The 19811-nt window shown below is 44.5% G+C and overlaps 1 protein-coding gene and 1 long non-coding RNA gene across 8 annotated transcripts in view; one reads left to right on the forward strand and one right to left on the reverse strand.

Moving 5' to 3' along the window:
* ATP2B1 (ATPase plasma membrane Ca2+ transporting 1) overlaps nucleotides 1-11594 on the reverse strand; it is a 61215-nt gene extending 49621 nt beyond the window's left edge. For 2 of the 7 annotated variants that reach the window (XM_027679856.1, XM_027679850.1), the window contains exon 1: nucleotides 11202-11326. The gene's annotated coding sequence lies outside the window, so the exon portion shown is untranslated. Of the gene's footprint in view, nucleotides 1-10895; nucleotides 11002-11201; nucleotides 11328-11512 lie in introns of those variants that run through there. The other 5 variants (XM_027679854.1, XM_027679853.1, XM_027679852.1 and 2 more) reach the window with 4 other exon arrangements.
* Nucleotides 11595-12307: 713 nt separating this feature from the next.
* LOC113965878 lies at nucleotides 12308-16137 on the forward strand. The gene is made up of 3 exons (XR_003533671.1): nucleotides 12308-13217; nucleotides 13317-13551; nucleotides 15332-16137. It is a non-coding gene; the product is annotated as an uncharacterized LOC113965878 (long non-coding RNA).
* The last annotated feature ends 3674 nt before the right edge of the window (nucleotides 16138-19811 follow it).

Genomic DNA, 19811 nt, shown 5'->3' on the forward strand with positions numbered 1-19811 from the left:
TAGAAGGCAACAAACAGCAAACCTTTCTGCTGGCATTCACAGAGGCACACATCCACTGGCAAAGCTGGTTTTACACATCCTCTGAGGCAAGAGCTCTGCTGCTTTATTTAGCATTTCCATTGATCAGCCTGCTTTGGAGTTGGCACTTACGACTGAACAGTGTTGACACAGTGGCGGCTGTGGAAATGGTTTTTGCAAGAGGAACAGGCTTTAAGCAGACAGATTGATAGCTTTTTGCCATCTCATGGAGGTAAGTGCAAAGCTCTAGGCCAACATGAGACAACATACCTTCCTGGCAAAAGCTCCACAAACAGACACTCCCTTCTTTTTTAGACTGCAAAATTCCAGGGATTTTTTTTTAAATAAAATCAGCCTATCCCAACCTGTTGGTAAGAAGCTAGGTTAATACAAAATTCTTGCCAATCTTCAGCTTTTTTGAAATCATTTTATTGGATGGCTATTTCTGAGTTTCACTATTTAAAAGTCTGCATATGAAAAACTCACACAAGTGAAATAAATGCCTTTGTCTCAAAGTTTCCTCTTGAAGAGCAGCCAAACACTCCTCCTCCCAAAGAAAAGATAAATTTCCATCATCTTAAACTTCATATGAACTTTAAAAAGCTTTCACAGCTTGAATCATTAGATTTTGATTACTACTTACCAGAAAAAAATGTGCCTGGAGTTACGTAATTTAGCCTTCACTTGTTTTAAGTTTTAAAAATAGAAGAACCATCCTTCAGTAAGTTAGACGGCTGCTTCTAATCCCCATCTACAGGAAAGTGGTGTTCACTTCTCAGCTTTTCAAACAGTAGATTCACAAAATTATTAAGTCAGTCCACTCTGAACTGGTTCCCATCTTACAGAGCTTACATGATATTTTATAGCTCTTTTACCCCTAGCATGCAACGAGACCACCTCACAGTTTTGCTGTTGAATATCAGGGTTCCTTCCAGCAGTGTTCTCTATTTGTGTGCTGTGCTTGGTTGGTTGGTTGCCAAGACTCTGGCCAGGCTGCTCAGTACATTTTATGTAGAGCAACCACAGCAAGAAAAGCCATGCTTTTTTCATCACAAATATGGTGATGATCAAGTATCCAGATGCATCCGAACCACTCTGATCATCCGTCCCTTCTCCAAGTTATTGCAGTCTCTTGTGACTGTTTCTGCAGGTATATGAGAAGCTTATCCAGATAGGAAAAATGCTGGTTTTTGGGCAGACTGGTTATCTAACCAGACTCACCATACAGATAATCCAAAACAAGTGCCAACTCAAAACATGGCACCTGAACCTGCTTGAGTCAAACAAATATGAAACCATACTTACAGGAAATATACCACAATTCTAATTCATCCTGCAACTGGAGCCTTGTTAATCTCCCAAATAATTATGTTTATAACACCCTTTACATTTGAGAGGCTGACATTAGGCTTCTAATCAGCAAGTTAAAACACATGATCCATTTATATAGACTAAGTAGGGTGGGGGGGAAAAGGGCCGAAAAGCCCCTTCAATCTGAGTATATTTGAAGAATCCTTCTTCTCAGTTAAGTGCCTACAGCAAATTCCACAGAACTTTACACTTTAAAATTACTAGAGCTGCCTTTATGGATCTACAGAGGCTTGTTGTTATCTCCATTTTTAACCTGAAAAGCTAAATACCTTTCATTTAGTACACAGCTGAACAATTACTGATTTCAGTATTAATCACTCCCCGAGATTTAGTACTTCAATCGTTAGTAACAGACAACATGCAGCAGATGCAAGAGTTTTTTAGAAGTCAATATTGAAGTTGTGCCCTTCTCCATGCCCTGCTTTTACCACCTGGAGGGCCTATCTGAAGTTCTGACGACTGTGTGCATTCCATGGTTCAAGTTTACATTCCTCCCATCATATGCAAGATTCACCTGACCAAATGGAAACACCTACATTTAAGATAAGCACTTCAGGCTTTTTTTTTTTTAAATAGGTAATGGATACATTATAACTTCTATACCAAAATATTCAATTTAGCCACTTAGGACAAGATCTAAAATAGTTACATGAATCTCATCTTAGATGTGCTTGTGTCACTTCAACAGAAGAGGCCCAGAGTGACCAGTTTCAGTTTTTAAGATGCTTATGTAAGCTGCCAGGATTGCTCTGCCAGTCGGCTAGGCTGAACTCACATATCAAGCAGCTGCACTACCATGTCAGAGCAGGCACACGCAAGAGGAAGGATGTGGCTTCACAGTTAGTTTAGGAATATCCGAGCCTGTGCTACAGTCAGAAAGTACAGCCCTGCGCCAGCACTGCCGCTCACCTGACCTCAAGGTCGGGGACAGCCCTAGATGAGAACCAGTGACAAGACGACAGCAGCAACGCCTGCAGTTCCTCCTGAAGGTCACATGGTGATGAGGACTGTCCCCTTCCAGCTCAAGTCAATCATGGAAGCTCTTCTCCACACCCCCACACTCATCCTGGGAAACAGAAGTGCCTAACTCCACCTTCTCTGCAAGGCCCGACTGCAGAGCCGTCACCAGGGTCCCACTTTAGCCTTCCCCCTTCCAGGTTAAGCAAAGCCATCTCTCTTCACCTCTCCCCACACACTATAGGATAGTCCCTTACCAACTTAGTGATGTCTCTGCCAGCCTCTCTCTGTCAGGAGAGGTGCAAAACAGGGCACCATTTTGGATGTGGCCTCAAGAGCATGACTGAGGGCAATAACCCACTGGTCACGCTCTTGCTCAAGCAGTCCAGTATGGACCAGTCCTTGCCAGCACAGGAGAGCCCTTCAGCTGGCTCAAGCTCCCTGCCAAGACCTTTCCTACAGAACTCCTCCACTCCACCACATGGTAGAGGTTCCAGGCAGCAGAGGCAGCCCCAGCTCTCCTTTTCACTCTCAACCCAGGAATTTAGACCACACAGCAGTCCTACCCCCATGTAACCATTTTCAGCTACTGGCAACTGTGGCAGTGAAGATGAAAGTCCATCAGAAGGATTTTTACTTTGCCAGCTCAGTGGTGCAGAGAGGGGCCTTTGGCAACTCCTCATAGAAGCATGAAACTGGCCTGTTCTATGATCACTGCCTCAAAGTAACATTTACTTCATGCAGTTCAAAGCATTTTGCCCATGGTTATATACATAGCTTTATTCTCCATATTAATTTCTGTAGCTTTAGATTTGACAATAGAAGGAGTCTATGAAAATTCACTGTTGCAGTTCTGGAGATGTCCACTCTGGAAGATGTTACTACTGTATCTTCCCAGAAAACAAAGTACTCCCCTCAAGCATCCACTCCTTGTATTTTTCCATCTGGTAAACTGATTTCCTGTGCTACGAGGTTGCTTAAGTTTACAACACAGCTTTAGGGTATCAAGACTTCATACAAACAAGACAATCTTTTCTAAACAATTGTGCTAATACAGTTTAAGAAGTTGCTGTCCAGTGTCCAGCAACACCAGGATCAACACAGGAAAAAGAATGCCATATGTGAATTGTTCGCTCACAAGCAGACTTAGCATGTCATGGCTAGGCTTCGCGAACGAAGATTTGGGAAAGGCTCTATCCACATCTGCTACAAGCGCGCTGGTGGCTAGGTGGTATATTCTGCAAGACACGGTTCTTTCTGCGTTGCCTTTTCTCGAGAGTGATCCTGAACCTGCCACTGGCTGCCGCAAGAGAGGAGCCCCGAAGAAAAGACACAAGGAGTCCCTGAAACAACATCTCAGCCTTGACCATATTGATCAGCATAACTGGTCTACTCTGGCCTCAAATTGGGAGGCCTGGAGACACACCATCTATAATGCTGCTGTTTCCTTTGAGACTTAGCATGTACCACTGCTTTATATGCTAAGTATTTCATTTTGGATGTGCATGCGTACTAAAGCTCTTTCAAAAGGTTCCCATAACCTGGTATGCAACCTGAGAGCCTGCCCATCTGAAAGGTAACTCCACTAATAGTAACCAACACATAAATCCAGAAAGCAAGAGATCATGCTTTCCTCAAATCCTAGAGAATTTAGCCCTTTACTACCAAATCTCAATTCGCTTTAGAAATACAGTTTTAATTTAGGAACAAATCCTTAGGTCTGCAGTCACCACAGCCAGATCTACCTATTACCACAACACATTTGAAATTAGACTCTGTGAAGATGTTTCACTATGCAAATCAAGCTCATTTTAGAATGTGAAAAATCACTGTCACATGTGGATTTCAGAGCAGAAGTAGGTGAACACAAGCTGAAACTATTTGCGTTATTAATGAAGCAGAAGCAAAGTAGTTGTATAGCCAGTGGTAAAGCACCTTTCCTACCCTCCCCAGCTGTCACTCTGAACTATGGATATTTGAAAGCCACCTGGCACAGATCCTGACAGCCAGTTTAAATCATTTCATGTTTCATACAACCTCACCAGAATGAGGCTGCTAGACACTGCTCTAATTTAAGTATTGATTTGCACTGTATTCAATAAGCTTCATGAAATTTTGCACCAGCTTCATTCCCAAGTGAAGAAAAATTGGCAGACCCAAGCAACGTAAAGCAATTTGAAGTGCCGTATCAACGTTAACTGCAGTAGCACCTGGATGGAAGTGAAAAACTCCTGCTCAATATGCATATTAAGATCCTGATTTAGTCTCTACTGTATCTAAATAACCAGAAGAGATTAAAAAATACCACCCTTTCTCAGATAGTTTAAGGACTAACCATACCTGTAATCTTTTCCGCCCATTTCTTGTTACTATCTACTCAGCCTTATCTATGTAAAACCCTCAGGAAGCAAATCTAGACACACAATACAACAAGCACATTTTATTTTCCTCCACTGTGGTATCAGAAACCACCTAGGAATACAGCTCATGTGTTCTAACATTTTTAATATTTTACTTAGTGCAGAGATCCATACGGATAGACACTAACTCTTCTGGAACATCGCTAGTTGAAGGCTGGCATTCAAACCACTCTCCCGTGTACAGTCAGAACAATAGCTTCAAGTTCTCCTATGTCAAAAGGTTAATACTCTCTAGGGAATGGTTTCACATGACAACTGCACAAGGAGGACCATTTCCACACCACCAATCCAAAGACTTGTGCTGCTTCCCTCATGCAAGCCTTGCTTCTCACCTTGAAGAGCCAAGTTTGTGCCCAAGGATTTTGTAACAAAGCATCTACTGGTGCAATGAGTAGATGCAAAGGGGCAGAGATGGCACAAAGGAGGGGGGAGTTATTGAGTAGTCTAAGACAGGGTGGAAATGCAAGTAGCCATGAGGCCACCTCAGCCAACCAATGAAACTTCACACTCACAGTGACAAGCCAAATAGGAAATTACAAATGAAGCTGATTCTGTCCTCACAGTCTCTTGAATTATGCTGATAAACCCAGCATCTCCAGAAGGTCATCATAGAAGTCTGACATAACTTTGGATATCAAAAAAGCATCAAACATATTAACAGAAAAAAAAATCTTTCGATGAGGACTTAGAAGACTCATCTCTTGAAACACCTACCATACAAAACCAAATGTTTTCCAAGCTTTTGGAGAGTGACATCCTTATATTTGCACAGACACAGAGGCAATCCTGAAAGAACCACACAGACAAGCCACCAGTCACTGCTGAAATAACAAGTGCAAAAAAAAGTTGTGTGATCTCTTTGTAAGGGCACTTCCATAATGCTCCAGCAAAAAGAGTACTTGATTTTTCTTTCACTGGTGTATGTAATGTAAAGGTGATAAAGATCATCTTTGATTCAAAATCTTAAAATTAATACTAAAGTTTGAGTTTCAATGAAGACATCAGCAGAAAAAGAGCACACCACTGTGAACCTTAGGTTGAGTCTCAGGAAGTTAGTTGCTTAAAGCAGAGTGGCTAAATCATCTTTTCTGTCTCCAGATGGGGTTTGTTGCTATCAACTATGCAGAGTATGGTACATCCCAAGCCTCCTCTGACCAGACACTGTACACCAAGTGGTGAGAACCCAATAGTGTTGTTTTCCCCGCTGCCACCTTATCTTTCTGTGAATATAAGGGCACAAGTAAGGGTAGCAGATTACAAGTGATAGGCTCCCAGAAGTGTGTTTTAAGAACATGGTGTTTCCTGTGCTCACTGGGAATTAAGGCAACATCCAGCTCATGTGCAGTTTTTAAAAAAAAAAAAAAAAGGAGACGTGAACCACTGAAGTCCATCACAAGTAGGAGGCCATGCAGGTACTTACCTAATTGTCTCCTCCAAAGCAGCATCAGAAAATTGCCAGCAATAAGCCAGCACTACCCCTAGTGCTGAGACTGGTCATGTTTTATGTGGCAAAACCAGCCAGACTGAGTGGCCAGCACCAAAGTTTATCAACTGTCATCCTCAAAATGCATCCATGCACTCTAACTGCACAGCACAGTTGCAAACAGCAGCCAAGGTAGATATACTCTCCTCCTCGGTCCATTCCCCTTCAAAGGCAAGGCTTTGTTATTTGTCTGTCTTGTAATAGCATATTACATTTTATGTCTTAGTGGACAAAAAGAATTTGTATTTATTTTCTGAGCTATTTCTGGACTTTTCAAACTGACTCCTACATTTTCCTTACATTTCTTCTCCCACCAGACCTTTGAAATACCAATGGAGAAAGCCTTATGCCTATTTTACAATTCACCAAAATTAAACTAATAACACTCCCATAACACCATCTGTCATTTAGAGTAAGATTTTTAAATGGCAGCAGAAATAATTTTCGTAATGTTTATTGGAATATGAATAGCTTTAACAGACAGATCCTTTAAAGTTACTGCTCACATAAAGAGAAACTTGTCATGAAAACTAGAAAGTTATTTTTATGAACTCTATTTGAAAGCCTGATAATTTAGAAATAAAAGGCAAATTGGACAATATGATGTACTTGTGCTGAAATTACATTCAGTGTTAATAGGTATAACTGTTCCAAGATGGGTTAGTCTAGTATTTTGCCTGTTGATTTCATGATGCATGTTACCTTCAGAAAATCATCGTTCTATAATGTGTATTAGCATTGCTTACCTCTTCTCTATGAAACTGCCCTGTTTTATGAACAAAAATCCTTTCTTCCTTACTTTTTTATCACTCTGCTTTTCAACTAGTGGACACAGTCTTTTCAGCTAATTGAAGTCTAAGCTAGGGGAACACTAACATTAGTCATTGAAAAGTAAAGAAATCTAATCTTTAAAAAGACAATCTATTTTGAATTAGATTAGTAATTCTTAATGCTTGTCAGAAATACCCACTCTCCACATATACCATCATAGGTTCACTTTTCCAAATAAGCAACATCACTTTGTGTCTGCTGCCTTCCTTGTTCTTCAATCTGTTAATTTTGTAAGGAGAAATAAAAATTATGCCTTCAAAGAAAATTTAACAGGTTTGAATTAAAAAAACCAGATAAACCTACTTGAGACTGTTGCACACACTATAGCAAGTCAGTAGACAGAGTTAATCTTAGCTTTTTAAGCAAAATACTGCAACCCCTAGATTTTATCTAATACTTAATTAAAATACTCTACAGAGAAATATCCTTATCTCCCAAACTGCAACTTTTAGCAAGTTTTATTATTATTATTATTCATTTTAAGTCAAGTTGCAAATACTAGATGGTACAATTTTAAGACTATTATTGCAGGTTTATTGATCCTTTTGGAAGAAAGTAAGCATGCATTTCTACAACAAAAAATCTTACAGATTCAAGCAGTCTTCCTTATTTCTCAAAAGATATTCAGTTTTAAATGCCCTGGACTAATCATGGCTGTTCGTTATTCTGTATTAGATTAAATTTTGCTAACTGAAACCCAACTTCAACTCTGACTAAAATGCACTAATATTTTTTTCTCTTTAAAAACAGAAGAGAACATATATTGAAATAAACAATCCAAACTCTGAAAGACATTTCTGAGGTCACATTTCAGCGGTAAAGAATGCTCAGTGCCATTAATATTTAGTCTACCTTAATGGAAGAAATTTGAGTTAGAAGATACTTTAGGTTATCTTGTCCACCTTATGTCAAGGGAGACTTGTTTTGCCAGGTCCATTTTGAACTTGTCAGCTAATATTAAGTTCCCAGCTCTAAAATCTTAAATATTGGCAAAGTCAATTCTTCCAAACCATCTGTTTTTGAGGTGGCTTCAACAGATTCAGTCTATGTTCCTCCCTTCTTAGTATCTTCATCTTATGACTGTCTCCAGTTTATCATATTCTTCTTTTCTGAATAAATTCAAACAGTAAAAAAAAAAAAACAAACAAGTTCTTTATATTGAGGTCCACAAGAGTGCCTTTCTAAATGAGACTAACTTCTTTAGACTGTAGTGCATTTTAATTGGCAGGATCACTCCCAGATTATTAGCTGAATGAATACTACACAAATGGGGATCCTTTCCTTATACCATTATCTGTATGTAATGCAACTTTGTGTAAGAAACCAATACACAGTTTAGTCAATGCTATTGTGACACAAGTCTTGTTTTCTGCTTTAAGTTCCCAAAGACAACTGTTTAATATGCAATAGTAAGTCACTGTATGTGTGCATACAAAGACCACAGCCACAATTCCCTTTAAAATTAGTTTTGACAGGTATCATTTTAGTAACCTACAGGGAAAGCAGCATTTTTCTTCAAACAAATTGAAGTAATAATGTTGCAATTCAGCACTGAGCAGCATTGATTGGGAAAACCTGCAAGTGGCTGTATACAACACAGGATCCACATTTCCGTCAAATAATCCAACCATGGTGGGTTATCATAATCAACAGTAGGAGTACCAATCAACCGAACCACACAACGATGCTGTTCCAGACCAAAAATTTCACATTCAAGTGTACAAGTTTTCTTTCCTCACTGAATTCAGTGACCACTTTTTCCACTAACACCAAGAGTTTCCATTAATTATGCCATAAGCATTAAAGTCCTAGTACACTGGAAGCTATTTCTGTCAAAATAGCCAATAGTTTAAAGATACACAAGTTTACTTCTATTGGAATTCATTATTGGTGGTGTTTGGAACAAATCCTTGAAATGCTCCAACAAACGGGGGGGAAAAATGGCCCTGGCTGTAGCTACAGCTACCACCTTCTGAATACTGTATCATGAACCAAGGAGTTCCCAAGTTATCTAACAAACACCTTTTCAACCACCTGAAAAACACTATTTCAACTCAAATTCATTAGGACTCATGAATGTTTTGAAGATGCAGAAGCTTTTCCACAGGCAGTGGTTTTCCAAAGGCACACTCATTTCATTCCCCAGCAAATCAAGATTACCAACCACTAATGATGGAGGATGTTTCACAAGTACAGTGGGTTTGAAACTTGATTTCTAAGAAGGGACACGAGTTGAATATTCACCTAGCTAGTCACCCCTCAAGCACTGTGAGGCCACCTATCAGCTACGACATTCTCAGAATGACGGTTTCAGACACAGCGTAAGGTACTACCGCCAGTTCCTTCCGAACACATCTTGAGAGGAAAGCCTCAGCGCCTGAATTTACAAATTCAAGAATATCGTATATAACAAATAGTTAAAGATTTATCTAGTGTGGATCTTAAAATGACAAGAAAAACGCCACGGAAATTTTGCTACTGTGCATCTTTCTCTTCACCCGCCCGCTACAGTTCAAAAAGTCAAACGTAAAAAAGATTTATATGGAGTATGGAACACTCATAGCACGGCACAGACTCCTGTTACAGCTGTGCTAATACGCTGCCCCTCAGGCTGCGAACCCTGGGACAGACTCACCCACAGCTCTCGGTTTCCAAACGCGCCTCCGAGCTCAGGCCGAGCCCCCTCTTGCCCCCGGTAAACACCGCTCGCACCGCCACGCTAAAGGAAACGCTCCCGAGGACCACAGACCACCTCTGCCCGTCAGCTTTCCATGAGACCTTCCTCCCGACATCCTAAATCCTTCCGACCTCAGCCTTTACCGACAGACCGAGGGGCTCGGGGGAAGGTCGGGCGGGCAGCGGCGCGGACACCCGCCCCACTCCGCTCCCCCTCGAGCGGCGAGCACTGACCGCGCTCGGCAGCGGCCAGCCATCCCCCGGCGGAGGCTCCAGCCAGCTCCCAAACTCACGTGGTGCTACATCAAAGGTTACACGCACCGCCGGGACGAGGATGACACCGCCGTGAGAGGCGCTTCCCATCGCGAAGCGGCCCCGCGCGGGGTCAGGCTCACCCGCGGAGCAACGCCCGCGAGGGCTTCTCTTTCCCAGCACCCGAAGCGATGCCGCATCCCTTCCCCGTCCGCGCACACCGGTCGATGAGCAGCCCGGCCAGGCATCGATAAATCAAATCAGCCCGCCCGCTCCGTCGGAGAGCGGCGTACGACTCAGCCGCGGCCAAAAACACCGCCCTGGGGGCGCGGCGGGCGGGCGGGCGAGGGACGTAGGGAGGCGGCGGGGGAGGCTGCGCGGGGGCGGGTGCCGGGCTCCCAGCCCCCGCGGGGCGGCGAAGAAGCGCCAGGGATGTCGGTGTCGTGCTGCCGCATCGGGCTAATCCCGGCTACTTAACCCGGCGGGCGGCGGGGGCTGAGCACCACCTTAATCCGCGGCGTGAGCGCGCCCGCCCGCCCACTGGGGGCTGCAGGGCCGTGGCGTGCCGGCCGTGTCCGGCCGCGGGGTCCCCGACGGCGCGGCGCTGTGCTCCCGTGGAGGCTCAGCTCCGCATCTGCTGCCCTCAAGGTCACGCCGTGCCCCGGCTGCACGGCAGCGTCCAGGTGCGCGCTCCGGTTACCTGCGCCGAGAAGCGGCAAAAGCCTGGGAGCGCGGCACCCAGCCCCTCCGGCCACGCCGCCCCCCTGGCGAGCCCGGCCCGCAGCCCCGCGGGGGAAGCGGAGCAGCACTGCACCTGCCGCCACGCTGCCGTCCGCCCCGGCCGGCCAGCCGGGACCTTAGCCGCCCCGAGCCGCCGCCGTGCTTACCTCGGCGCCGTGGGGCCGACCAGCAACCAGCCAGGGGCCGGGATGAGGCGCCCGTGAACCTGCTGCCGCTCGCTCGCCGAGCGCACAAGGTCCCCGCGCTCCCCGCCCTGGCCGGCCCCGCCGCGCCGCCCCCGCCCTGCGGCCGCGGGAGGAAGGCGGGAGAAGGGGCGGGGGGGGGAAGCGGCGACCGAATTGGGGAGGTAAGGAGGGAGGGAGGGGGCACCGGCGCGGGGAGAGCCGGGGGAGGAGGAGGAGGAGGAAGGAGGGGGGGGGCGCGGACCGCCCGCCCCGCCCCCGTCGCCTCACCGGCAGGAATCGGCGATTTGCCCTCCTCGCGGGCGCTCCCGCCGCCGCGGCCGCTCCCCGGGGACCGCCCGCCTGCTTTCCCCCGCACGCACCGGGCAGTGCCGAGCGCGCCGCCGAGCCCCTGCGCCGCAGAGCACCCGCTACAGGAGCCGGGCGCCACCGGGCAGGGCAGGGCGGGGCGGGGCGGAGCGCGGCGATCCGCCCGCCTCCCGCCTCCGCCCGCCGCGGTCACTCACTTGCCCGCGCCCACCGCGCCCACCGCCCCCTCCCCTCCCGGCGCTGTGCCCACCGGTTCGTGGCGCCCCCCTCACCGCCCGCGGAGCGCCGGCCACGTGACCGGGGCCCCTCGCCCGGCCGAGGAAGGGGGGTCCCGGCGTGCAGCGTCTTCAATGGGGGAGGCGGAGGCGGGGCCCCGGTAGGCACGGCGCCCACGGGGGCGGGGCCCCGCGGCGTTGCCCGCCCGCCGCCGCCGCCACTGGCGGGCGGGAGGCTGACGCGGTTGTTTCCATGACGTCGGCGGGCGGGGCCGCGGCGTTTGATGGAGCCCGGCGGGCTTCGGGGGTCGGTGACTTTGCCACGAGCGGCTCCCGCGGGGCGGGGCAGGGGCGGGGCCACACGGGACGTCGCGTTCCTCCGCCCGTGGGCCGCGGGCCGCCGCCAGCGGGGATGGGGCTGCCTCGCGGGGGCGGGAATCCCCCGGCGGCGGGAGAGGCCGCGAGCTCGCGATGGAGGGGCGGTCGCCGGGCCCGACCGAGGCGCGCCGGTTGCCCCGGTGGGCGGGAGCCGTGCGCGGGGCCGAGCCCGTCCCGGGGGCGGGGCCGGGGCCGGGGGAGAGGCGGGGCCGCCCGAAGGGACCGCCGGGCGCCCGGGGCGTGGTCCTCCCCTGCCCCAGGGGGCGCGGGGGCGCCGTGCCTGCAATGCTGTGCCGTGCCCGGACCGCAGGGGCCCGGGATGGTGTCGCCCCACGGCCTCCCCCTCCTAAGAGCCGCTGGGCGGTGCCGGTGGGAGCCGCGCTGGCGGCAGCTGAGCAGCGGGCGCGGGGAGCCTGGGCGAGACTCTGCTGGAGCTGCCGGGGTGTACTGCGGCGGGAGGTTCCTGTGCGTGGGGCCGCCGGGCGGGTCCGGAGCGGCAGGAACGAGCGCGTCGCTCGCTGCCCGTGGTGAGGACTGGGGAGCTCCGGGTCCAGCCTCTCGTCAGGCGTGCCCGCCTCTCGGGGAACCCTGGCAGCTCCCTTGGGAGAACGGGGAGGTTGCGGAGGCCGCAGGTGTTCAACGCCTCCCAGTCTCCAGCCGAAGGCTCTTCGGTTGGGGAGAGAAAAACAAATGGGGTTATCAGCGTTTGAGCCCAAGTGAGTTCTCTGGGGAGATGCTGGGAATAACAGGGCTGGGAATTAAACTGGAAATGAAAACCCTGATTTAAGTTCTCCCCTTCCAGTGCAGTAGATCTTCCCCCGCCCCCGCAAAGAAAAATACCCATGCATAAGCTGTATGTCATTCCATAACCCCTTTGTGTGGTTTTTTGAGCTGTGTTTTGACACATTTCCCACCCCTCTGTTGGGCATATCGGTGGAGTGACTGGCCAGCTGTGTCCCAGGCTGTCAGGTTCTTTGAGCCTGCATAGGTAATACCCTTCTTTGCTTTTGTTACCGTTCAAATCCCACTGCTGTCAGAAACAGTGCTGCAAAGGAAACGGAGAAGCTTATGTATCACTACAGTGGCAGACCCGAGATGGTGCAGAGCCTAGAGGGTTAAAGCAACAGGATGAAGTCAGCACAAAGCAGCCCACAAAGGCTGGCAAATAAATAAATCATCCTAATTACGTTATTATTATGGCTTGCCTGAGGTTCATTGTCTCTTTCTTTCTTACCTGAATCTCTGTTACATTTTTCTCCTTGTTCGAGAGCAGTAATCAAAGGAGACTGTGAGCACTAAATGGCTTCTGCCCATTTTGATGTTGCTAAAAATACTACCTTACCTCTCCATATCCAGAGGTCAATTGAAAAATCAAAATAATGACGTAAGCAATCCTGCAAGATTTCTTGCATTTCTTCCGAAAAGGAGAATATAAAACTATCTGAACATATATAAAAGAAATTTTCTTTCCTTCTGTCTGCAGTTCAGCACCCTCCTTTGCACTGATGGCTGTAGCTCAGGGAGGCTTCCCCAGGCACTTGGAAATTGCATTTCTTGATACAGCTTGTAGGACTGGCAGATGTGTTCTGCACAGTTCTGTCCTCTCCTAGCTCTAAGGCAGATAAAACTAGCTGTGGTACAACTAAAGGAGATGATGTGTTTAACGCATTGCAGTTTGGGTACGTGTCTGTACCTGCTTCTGCTTGTCTTGAGGAAAGGTAGGTATATTGTGCTTAAGTTCTTTGTCTATGAAATAGGAATACTGTCCTATTTTCTTCACAGGAAGGAAGCAAATGTGGGAAGGGTACATATCAACATCAACTTTTTGTGATACTGTTATACTAGCATTCTCCAAGTGGATACATTTTTCAAGGCATAATAGTTACTTAATGCTCCTCTTTCACTGTTATACAGGGTTAGCAAAAAACATGCAGCACCTTGACTGAAAATAAGAAATTTCTTCTGTCTCCACAGAATCTTCTTCCTGAGGATTTAAAAATGTTTTCCAAATTAATACTCCATCTCCCACACTCTTAATAATTTTTTTTTTGGTGAGAAAATAGGTGCTCCTGCTATTTCTAAAGGTTAATACGTGTAATTGACTAACAGAAAACATTCCATGTAATGTAGGTCTCCAATGGTATAAAGCAAGTAAAACCAAGATGCACAAAGGAATATTTCTGGAGATCTTTCATTTAACTTTTGAGGAAACATTACTGTTTCAGGAAAATTCACGGTAGTTTTGCAGACATTTTGAAAAGGCCAGGCTTGACAAATAAGTGCCAACACCTCACCTTATTCTATGACTACCACTCTACAAACACAATCATGATACATTGTAACAGATGAAGAAAATGTGTCGCAGAGAATTTAAGTGGGTTGCCTGTATGTAATGTACTTACTATGAGACTTTTAACATAAAGAGTATGAATTTGGAGAATTTGGACTGTTACAATATTTGGTGAAAAATTAATAAGGTGATGAAAGGTCTGAGGGACCACCTCACCATCCCATATCAACTAGGGGCCTTTTGGCCAAATCTCATGATGGGCATGATCTGAGAAGAGAAAGTAGAAAACAGACTTTTCATACTTTGTGTATAGATCTTAACTTTATGGAAACTGTTTTCTCGGCTATTCTGCTAGTGCTGATATCGTTTAAACTCAGTCAATTTATTAAATTGCATGAAAGTGGAGAGCACAGAGAAAGTGTGAGAAGTCAGGAAAATATTTCTATTTGAGCAGGGAGAGATGAGTGTCTAAAGTTTCCACGGGTTTTACAGAACCGAATGTTTTCCATACGAGCTACACTTTTCCCAGTCGTCTTTCTCAGCTGTGACCACTGTTTGACCACGTTCTGCAGTCCACCCTAGAGAAGATTCCTGTTCTCCATGCTCCTGGCTGAGGTCCTGCCCTGATTCCCGACAGGCCCTGAAGGCTTCGTCTTGTGATGTTTCCACTATCCTACATCCTAAAAGATCAATCTGTTGCCTAAAAGACTAAACGGCCACCTAGATAAGCAAACAATAGACCACTCACTCGTCTTGTAGGTGCCACAATGACCAAGTTGCTCTATTGTTCACCCCTGCAACCTAGGAATGACCTTGTGAAACAAAACAATATCACCATTTCATCCTGAAATCGTTCACCCCACCCTTAGGGAAGAGACCTATCTGTAAACATTTGCACTTTTATCAGCTCAAAATTCTTTTTCTTGATTGTTCAGGAGCTCAGGATTTGTGCATGATATGTTTCCTCTTGTGAATGCATATGATAATTTAAAATAGCTGATTTTATTTTCTCTATTCAGTTTCCCTCCCAACATTTTTTAATTTTTTTTTTTGCTTTTACTTTTATGTTCTTCTACTGTGATAGTCTTGTGATACTGCAGGATCAGAAGGCTGAAAGTTTGAAAGAATAAGCAAAGAAATGTGAGAAGTAATAGTTATTGCACTGAACTTAATATGTTAACTGTTTTTTCTTTACATGCTCTTTTCAGGTACCACTGCAGCCCAGCACCATTGCAGTCCTAGACAAGATGAAAGAGCGGAACGATATTTCATGAACAAGGGCACAATGTCTACATGCAAAGAAAAAACAAACCAAAGCACAAATCCTGGAATTGATGGAGAATCTGACCAATTAAAAGACTTTGATCAGGCATGAGAGAGTAGAAGGGAAAAAACAGAGCAGAGTAGGATAGCAATAATTTACATTACTATTAAGAGTAGAGGAAAAAAACATGTTTGGGAAGCTTTCCATGATAAAAAAAAAAATAAAACCAAGTATGGATGGTGATGAAACGGTATGACCATAGCTGCCTCTTAGAAAGTGAGAAATGACTGGTGAATGCATGTATGCTATCACTCCATAAATAACTACTGAAAAATGCATAAAGTGGGCACCCAACAACCTGCATGGAAGTGACTTTTCCTACATAACACTTCCCTGGTTTAGAGCTGATACTTTCTCTGCCATGGCCAGACACGTGCCAATTAAGACTTGAATTCCTAAAGGGTGGCCAAGGTTTTAAGCAAGGCTGTCCTGGAAGCAATTTGGTCCAGTTCACTAGGAGTGTTTGTTAAAAATACACTGCTGTTGCTGTCTCCCTGGACCTGCTGTTAACCATCATCTCTTGGTGTCTGTCCTCAGTATGGATATGTGTTGCTCATGCACTCACCTATCACCCCAGGACTCAAAATGTGACAGTGTCCATTATACTTACTAAAGTGCAAAAGTGCTTTTGGGGGTTCATGGTATGTACAATTCTGGACTGAAATAAAAGTTTTAGTTCTTGGTTTGTGATACTGTGGGTGCTTCTAGATGTGTTGCTTTTTAAGGCTTCTCTGCTGAACTTGTGTGCTGAAATTGTGGCCTTATCTTTGAGAGCCTCTTCTCAGTTGATGCTTGTGGGGCTTCATCGATTTCACTGCTTTTGTGAACCTATTCCCATTAATTCTGACTGAATAGCTGGTTTGTAAATTGTAATGTTGTGATCCTCTCCTCTGTGATCGAGTGACAAGGGCCTTGTTTATTTTTCCTCCTCCCCAAGATAAGAAACAACGGGTAACCGTGCTATCTCTCTCTGAGGCTGACCAGTCAGACTCATGCTCCTGACTCAAAAAAAATTGATTTTAGGAAGAGTGAATGTAGCCCCTCCCTCTCTCATCAGTGCTGGGTAATTGTCTTCAGAAGAACAATAAATCTCTTAGCAATGCTACTTCAAAGTCCTTTGGATAAGAAAATAGATAATTCAGTTAAGCCTTAGGTTCCTTCAGCAAACATTAGCATTTCTGCCCCTTGGCGATTGTTCAAGATGGTTTTGAAACATTTAAAAGTCATTAGAGCTAATAGTTCCCATTTTACATTTCCTTCAAGTAGGATGAACAGAAAAAAGGCACTACCTTATCCCTACTACCTCAGTTGAGAATTAATCATTAAAATGATAAACGATGACCAGAACATAGCCAAATAAATTATTTCTTCTCCTTGTTGATCACATACTGCTCTAAATCATCTTGGCTGTTTTTAAGATACCAAGAAAAATATCCTACCTATATAAATTTGCATTTAAAGAATATTACTAATGTCCTATTTCACATGCATAATTTAAAACTCTAAGCTCGGCCTTGTAAGCCTTATTCAGGAATAATCTTTTCAAATTACAAATAACAGATCTGAAAATTATCAAGATCAAAATTTGGATATCTATGAAAAAGTGTGGATATAAAATATCTAGCATCAAAGCTTCAAAAGAAAGCTTCTCTCCATAGTAATATAAATTATAGCAAAAGTATTGCATAAAATGTTGATATTTGTGTTTATATAAAATCAAGTATGCTTATAATGTTTAAGCATAGACTATGAGCAGTCAAAAGAAGAAAGTCTTGACTACAGCACTGTCTTATTATCAGGTAATAGTACAGTTGTTAAGGTGAGTAGAAACAAACTTTTAAAAATAATTCGGAATGTTGCTTGTTAGCTGATAAAACCAAGGGAAATTAACTAGGTACTTGTAACATCAACTGTATTTCTATTATGTACTAGTAGAAAAATTAAATAGGATTTTCCTCTACCTAAGTTCCCTTTTGTCAATCTCATACCGTGGCAGCTTTGTATTGACCTACCAGAGCTTGAATATATGATGTTATGGGCACATCTAGTGATAGTACTGCTGCAGGTTTTCTTCAGGCTACAACATGTTATGCAGCAGTAAAGGCAGTTTGTTTTAGGACAAAAGTGGATTAAAAGATAGAAGAATATTTTGTATGTGACAGCAGTCCAAACATTAGCAGTTCTGTTATCTTCAGTTCTGACTGGATTCAGCGAGAGCTGCATATGCCTAATAATTACTAAATCTGACACCTATGTTACTAAAGATATACTGGATTACTAAAAGGGGTTTTAAAATGAATACACATAAAAGGCTTTTAGATCTATTCAATTTTAGATTTACAGTAAAACTTAGATTTGTCTTTTGTGTTTCACTCAGCTTGATGTTGAGAACAACCAGTTTCTTTCACTGTTCAGCCAGTTCTCAGTGCCTTTCACATTCCAGCCCCCAAGTCCTGGCCACTCTTTTAAACTGCAAGCCATGCACTGAGAATGGTTCACCAGGAGACCAGAAAAGGCCCACAGCTGGTCTGTGAGACTATAGTTAGGAATAATTGTATGAGATGTCCTTGACAGCATATGTAAGGTCTAGTGATAATCCACTGGTTGAAAGCATCTGAGAATCACTATCCTAGCGCATTTGTGCAGTTTTTTGCTATCTACATTGAAAACACATGTTTACTTACTGATAATGAGTCACTCTCTACAGGAATACTTGCTCTACAGATCATTGCAGAAGGACTTGGAATGGCACTGGAGGGTAGGAGGTTTAAATCAAGCTCAGCTGGAATCACCTCTCCTTATCATCTGGTCCAGACTAAGGTAGTAGAGAGGAGAATTTTATTGTATAATGGGGATGACACAAGTGCTCATACTTCCCTGCTGTATGCAGGGAAAATGCAGAGGTGGACCAAAATTCAATCACGTCATACTACGTTTTCAGAAACAGTTGAGGTAGTCATTTGGGATCTTCTGGAGATCTTCCTTTAGGACTTGCCCAGTCCTGCACTAAGTTCATGAGCCACACTCTTCCACCCGTTTTGTTTCTCTGTCCAACTCCCTTTGTCTCTTTTCGTTTTATGTACTCTTTCCTTCACTTTGCCTTTTGTTTAGCTTTGTTTCCCAAGTAGAACCTTTTCCATGCCTCCTGCCAACCAAACCAAACCAAACTGAACTCCAAGAACATCCTGTGGAATTAATGAATCAGACGGTGAATTTGCAGTTTGTACTGTTCATGTGTGTTATTTCTTCCCTTGCCAGTGCGATGGGATTTGTTTGTTTTCACATGGGCATCTAAAAGGAACAAATCTAGACCTGTACTAATAAACTTTTATAGACAGTGCTGAGAAGCTACAGCCTCTAGAAGACAATGTATGTATTCTGAGTTAAATGTTTAAGATAAGTCTGTAGTTCTTTCTATTTCTTCTTTAATTCTGGAGGTAAACAAGGGTATGCAATTTAAATTTAAATGTCTATCTCTTAAAAGGATAACAGTGGGTACATGAGATGAACTTCTCTTTCATTCTGCATGATTTTTTGGATTCTCTTCATCTACCAGCCATTATTCTTAAGTGACCCTTGATCTGGAGAATGTATGCCAAGATGTTAAAAGGAGGAAAATACACCAGGATAACTAGGTTTTAAAACAATCCATTGCTAGTGATTTTTAATGAATGAAACTTTTTTAACTAGTGCAATTTTTGTTAGTAGCTTTTAGTAATTAACTCAAATTAAGATGAGTAATCTTGATCCAATAAATGACATGATCTTAAGTAATGACATGAATGAAGTAAGTTGGAGTCCAGTAGAGTTATCTGTGAGGAAAGGGATATTGGTGTACAGAACGCTTGCAGGACATTCCTGGCTTGAATTCCACTGAGCTGGTCAATCATAGTCCTGATAGAAGACTCAGTTTAGACTAAACTCCTCTGAGATGGCATACTTTGTTGCTAGACCAGCCAGCTGTAGGAAGAAAATGACTGCAGGTCCCATAATGGATGTAGTGCATGGAGTTTCTTAGGAATAACGTTTGAGTTGCAGAGGTGAAGTGCCAGCGCTATCACAACCTGTTTTGAAAATGACATTGAGACTTAAGCTTAGATCTTTGTAATCACTATATGTTTATTTGCCTCCCACCTTTTTGTGATTCTGTTGATGTTTGTGATGCTCTGTCAAAGTACAGGGAAATGTAAGCACTCAGAAAAGGGTCAAAAGTACCCTCCTAAAATTTTGTTGTGTGTATAAATAAATATAAGAATATGCATATTCATAAGGAGAACTTACTTTAAAAGGAAACTAATCTAAAAATATGTCCAGCCAAAACTCTAAAACAGTACCATAATTAGCAAAACTAATAAAAAATTAAA

Source organism: Neopelma chrysocephalum, unplaced genomic scaffold, assembly GCF_003984885.1.
Source record: "Neopelma chrysocephalum unplaced genomic scaffold, ASM398488v2 Primary Assembly neopelma1_59, whole genome shotgun sequence".
Taxonomy (NCBI): domain Eukaryota; kingdom Metazoa; phylum Chordata; class Aves; order Passeriformes; family Pipridae; genus Neopelma; species Neopelma chrysocephalum.